Below are 6132 nucleotides of genomic sequence, written 5' to 3'. Positions count from 1 at the left end.
CTAAATATACTACAGAATGTCTTACATCATTCACAGTTTTTCAGTCATTAGACAATCAAACCGCTATGTCAAGCGCAAAAAATGTGTTTATTTACGACATAACTATAGAGATTTCTAAACCTCTAAAATTATCAGTGTTTCTCTACTATATTGTGCATGTATTACACATATAAACCTTCTTCTTGAATAAATTTATCTATTGAAAAAAACCGCATCAAAATGCGTTGTGTAACTTTGAAGATATAAGCATACATAGGGACAGACAGCGATAAGCGACTTTGTTTTATACTATGTAATGATGTTATAATTACTGATATGATTAGTAGAAAAGATTATTTTAGGTAGAATCTACTTTAAAAATAGTGATAACAATAAATTTAAATTATCTTGTAATACGATGATATCAAACTGCTGGCAAGAGTCTACTCGAATAAAGTATATCTAGATTTTTTTATGATATCGGTATGCGGACGAGCAGATGGGCCACGTGATGGTAAGTGGTCACCACCGCCCATAGACAATAGCGGTGTAAGAAATATTAACCATTCCTTACACCACCAATGCGCCACCAACCTTGGGAACTAAGATGTTACGTCCCTTGAGCCTGTAGTTACACTGGCTCACTCACCCTTCAAACCGGAACACAACAATACTGAGCACTGCTGGTTGGCGGATAATTTTGTTAATTGAGAGAGTTCGTCGTGATTGCACGCCTCAAAATCTTAATCGAAGGTTTAGAATCTGAAGTGAAAGTGAAAATGAAGCTCAAATATGTTTTGCAACCAAAATTATTTACCGAAAAAAATAATTAGTGAATAGATTTCACTATAAAACATATTAAATCGTGTTGGGAAACTATTATTTCAAACCATTCCAAGTTCTGAGAGATGCGAATGACAAAACGTATTCTAAGCCTCCATATTTTAGGTTAGGATTCTTAAGAAAACATCCCGGTGAGTTAATTCAAATGCAGCAGTCACTCGAGTGTTATATTTTAAATTGCATTTCAAGTGCATTTTACTTGAAACAAATACAAGAATTCGAAATTCTTGGAGTGAGTGTCTGAAAATGTGCTGTTACTTTACTAAGGATTTCATTCGTGGAGACGATTCGGAGCTTATTCTATGCCGGTGCAATCGAATTGTAGATACACATGTGACAGATCCTGATTCGAAGCAAATAGGTCACCTCACGATAAGTTCCTTCAGTGTATAAGACCTGACATATCAATATTAGTAAAGTAGTGTTTGCCAGGGAAAGAACCTGTAATCTTCGGTTAATATTCACATATTTTAGTCACCCTGTGACTATATGGTTCACTTTTGCTGTTTAACTATAAGATAATTCCGCTTTTTTTTTATTTGATACTGGCTATACCAATACCTGATGGGAAGTGGTCACCACTGCCTTCCCTCACAGCATCAAACTCGCTTTAGGAACTCAGATGTTATGGCTTCACTATACTACGCTCACACACCTTTCAAAGAGTCTTGAGTATTGTTGTATGCTTGTAGAAAGCACTACCACCAAATATTTTAAATACCAAATTTATTTATTTCAGGAAATCAACAGCATATAATGCAAAAAATTATCGTTAAAAATACTATATATAAACAATACAGACAATTATTGTTTTCCATTGAAATTTGAAAACTTAATATTAGTTAAAAGAATTAGCAACACAAATTTTTGACAATAAAATGTAAAAGTAAGAAACAATGATTAAAAAAGCCGAATTAACAAAAAAAAAGTATACTGTAATTACAATATATTATAATTATTTAATTATATGCTTTTTTATTATTTTAATTTGAATGCAATTCTATTAAATGATGATTTGTTTTCCGGATGTGAATCTTCCAGCCTCTCCAATCCAATTAATCCAATCAGAATCAAGATATACTTTTTTGTATAGGCAACAAAAAAATGAGCACTTTTGTATCGCCATGTTACATTGAATTATTAATGTAAACCTACCACCGGTTCGAAATGTAAATTCTACCGAGAAGAACCGACAAGAAACTCAATTGTTGTTAATCTCACGAACCTTTGCATTCATAAAATATTGAGAAGACAGAGATTTTGAGTGTCGTTATACATAGTTTTAATATTAAAGTTAGTTACAACTTTATGGGATTTGAGAAATATGTTTAGCGGTGAAAAGAAAAGTTCATTCGTTTGTATTTGATATCTATTTAACTCAAAAATTTATCTAACTACTGGCTCTAACATTTTCGCTACGTCATCACTATCTTTTTTGTTACTAAACGTCTGAACAACCCGAATGTTACTGTCATTTTTCAAGCAATTACTAATATTCTACTTTCTCTTTAAATAAATCACCAATAGTCCTCAAAGGTCAAGATCCAATCAGCTCGTTTTCACCATCATCTGTTGGTATATCGTTCAAGTTCATATTGTAGAAAATCAAAAGATACTTTATTCGAGTAGGCTTTTACAAACACTTTTGAAACGTCGTTTTACAGTAATGCATTAAACTTAAAGCTATCACCGGTTCGAAATGTAGATTGTACCGAGAACAACTATCAAGAAACTCATTAGTTACTCTTTTCCAGCATTCGAGATAAAGAGTTATGTCAGTTAAATACAATTACATTTATATAATACAACAACAAAAACTGAAAGTCAACAAGAATTATTTGCTGTTATTTAATAAGTTATCTAGGAATTCTCATAATAAAATAAAGGTTAATAACCCTGTGTGGAACTATTAAAAGTGATGCCAGTACGTTGAACGTTGGCGACGAGAGTCGAATGGGTCGTAATGGGAAATCCCGCGGAACCAGTATAAAGGCCCATCAACGATTGTTCAGCTTCAATCACAATTCAATCAGCGCTGTTTTCATATCAGATCGAAATGTCATTGAAATGTCGCCAGCAGTGAGCGAGGACACACGTACGTTGATTTCTTTATATTGAAAATGAAAATACTTATTTAATATCATATTATCACAAAAACACAAATAGTGAGAAACGTAGACTAAACTTATAAGCTAATTAAGCAACTGTAAAAAAATAGGGTAATCAAAAAATTAAAAGAATTAAAAAATAAGTAATTTAAAAAAAAAATAAGGCTCAGTCTCTGAATTATTAACAGTATAATAAGCACTTATTTCTAAATGCTTTTAACTTATTAAATAATAGCTAACACTAATTAATATAATCGAAAACTTTAGTATGAGCAAGACTGTTTCTTTTTTATAGTGTAGGCATTGGCACTGTAAAAAAAACATCGCCAATGCGCCACCAATCTTGGATCCGCTTCAATCAAAAGTCAAATATACTTTATTTAAATAGGCTCTTAGTTTTTTCGTTTAAATTGTTATAAAGAAATTATATTAATCTAAAGCTTTCTATTAAGAAAGACCAATAAGAAACTCGCTGCGTTTTTCTCAAGTTAAATGATGAAAAGTATACGCAAGTAAAATTGAATTGAAAAAAAAACGAATACTGGCTCCACATTTAAATTAATAAAATCATAAATATCTACGAAAATTTAGTGTTATAAGCTCTTTAATTTTATCTTTACACAGTTATTATCACCGATTCCATTAAAATTACGGAGGTTTTTTTGGTTAAAACAAAAATAAAACATTGGAGTGATAAAATAGAAAATATTCCTTATAACATGTACGTTCGTATGTTTACAGCGAACGGTTAACGTAAAATAATGATGACAACACGGAAGTAAGGTCAATTTCATCCTATCCATTCTACGGAATTAAAAATGTTATTCAATTTTAAACTTTCACAACATAAAGTAATTCCCACATTGTTGTGGAGGATCTCAATAAAAGAATATTCTTTAATAATATTACAAAGCTTAAGAGTTTGTTTAAGCGTGCTTATTTAAGAATATTTAACCCGTCTGATTTGAAAAATACTTTCTGCCATAGATAGCCTATTAATTAAGGTAGGTTATAGAACATACATTATTCCCATATGATCCGTGAGTGTGGAAGAGTAACGTCCACGACAAAATCAACGCGGTGTACTTACAACATTACAAACATCAAACCTGAATGTACATAAGACATAAGAATAATATGAAATTAGTTAATATCAATTTCACTCAATAAATTCAGAGGAAATCATTTTATTTCTTATGACGATCGTCGTCGGAAAATATGCAATTTCCAGATGAAAAACTGCCATGTAATTTCACCAAAATTCAGTAAAGCAGCGAGTTGGAATAAGTTCCAAAACTTTTCTACCAAAGGCGAAGCGTCAGCCCATTAGTTGGTCACTTTTAGTATATTTCTACGTATAGATAATTCAAACTAAGAATAATACTATGTTATTACTAAATATACATAGAAATTTCACCAAACTAAAATATTGACGACAATTAAAAACTTCAAGTAGGTCGCAGGTCGTTTGATCCATAGCACCGGTCCCCAATTTATCGAGAAACTTAACCAATAAATACTTGCCAAAGATTCAAAGAGAATATCGTGCACATTTGAACCGGTGTTTTATTAATAGGAACCTAGAATTTTGAAATAAAACTAGTTTTTTAACGGATTTAATCGCGTATATTAATTATTTTATTTTAACATCCCGACGTTTCGAGCACTTTGCAGTGTTCGTGGTCACGGGCAGACTCAACGTCGGGATGTTAAAATAAAATAATTAATATACGCGATTAAATCCGTTAAAAAACTAGTTTTATTTCAATGTGTAATAATCGCGAAAATCTAAGACAACATTATGTGAACCTAGAATTTTCTTTAGCACACTTAAGCACATACTGTCCTTAATAATTAATCTGCCTGCCTCGTCAGTAAATATATTATATATATATATTAGAGAAAAATAATTAAACGAATCGGAGTCTTATTAGAACAGGATGTTAATGTTTTATTTTCGTGCTAAATATTTTTTCTGCCGATTTGAGAAATTGCAGGATGGCTTACAATGGTTTAACACCCTACATATAATGAAATGATATATACTTCATAGATATTGGCGCTGTAAGGAGTATTAATCATTCCTTACATCACCCATGGACCACCAACCTTGGAAGCTAAGATATTTTGCCTATAGTGGCATTGGCTCATTCGATTTTCATACTGGAACACAAGAATATTAATTATTGCTGTATGGCGCTAATCTTCACAGCTGATTCAGTTCTGACTTATTCTGATTTCTGAATCGATTATGTTAGATCGTCTATTTACTCGCAAACATTTTCAGTTACATAAATTTCATAATAATGATATATGTTAAGTTATATCATTTTTGTATAGAAAATCTTTAGGGGGTATATATATTATTAAAATTAAATTATATTGATTACTTGGCAATGAATATTGCTGAAAATATATAAAAATAGCAAATATTGTATTAATTATTGTTTTATTTCTGAAATATTTATGCTCAAGTAGCCATTAGTAGATTCTTACAATCATTTTCTAGAAGGTTATTAACTCGATGTTTTTAAATTTTATCCAACAAATCTGAAATACAGAATTTACTGCGGAAGTTGAAAGGAAATTAAGATCCTACTTTTCTAATACAACAACATTAATGCAACAGATCACGTAGATAAAGCCACGGCTAAAAGTCTGTCCATAACAGATTAATATCACGACCTTTTTCAGCGTTAAGTCTTTAATACAGTCCCATGATATGACCGACCCCCAGATATAACGCTTAAGATAACCAATGAATTCGAAGACAGCAATGTTCTTTATTGCTCTTAAAATAAAGTTCATTTTGTCGTAATTTAAGTGTCAAATGATGTCGGCTGGTCCCGGTCACAGCTGTGCAGCGCTAGACCCAGTCGTTTGCGGTCACCAGCCCAAATACATACAAACAGACGGGTATATGCTGTTTTACTTGTAAAGTGATAAATTTTGGGGTTTCTAACATATCTATGATATTTTAGATGCAAATTACGTCTGAGTATTTTCCAGGCTAGCTTAGCAATATTATTTCATCGATAAGTAAGTCTTAGTTCATTAAGCGTTTCTAGAAAATAGCAAGCTAGCTACAAGCTTAGACGTTGACGTACAGACGCCAGCAGACATGCCACCTACTGACCTGGCATGCCTGTTTGCCAGTGCCTTATATTATGCTAGATGTAGGCATATATGTATATGACACCAT

The sequence above is a fragment of the Vanessa atalanta genome, chromosome 12, assembly GCF_905147765.1.
Source record: "Vanessa atalanta chromosome 12, ilVanAtal1.2, whole genome shotgun sequence".
Taxonomy (NCBI): domain Eukaryota; kingdom Metazoa; phylum Arthropoda; class Insecta; order Lepidoptera; family Nymphalidae; genus Vanessa; species Vanessa atalanta.
The sequence above is the reverse complement of the archived record's forward strand: the minus strand, read 5'-3'. Positions refer to the sequence as shown.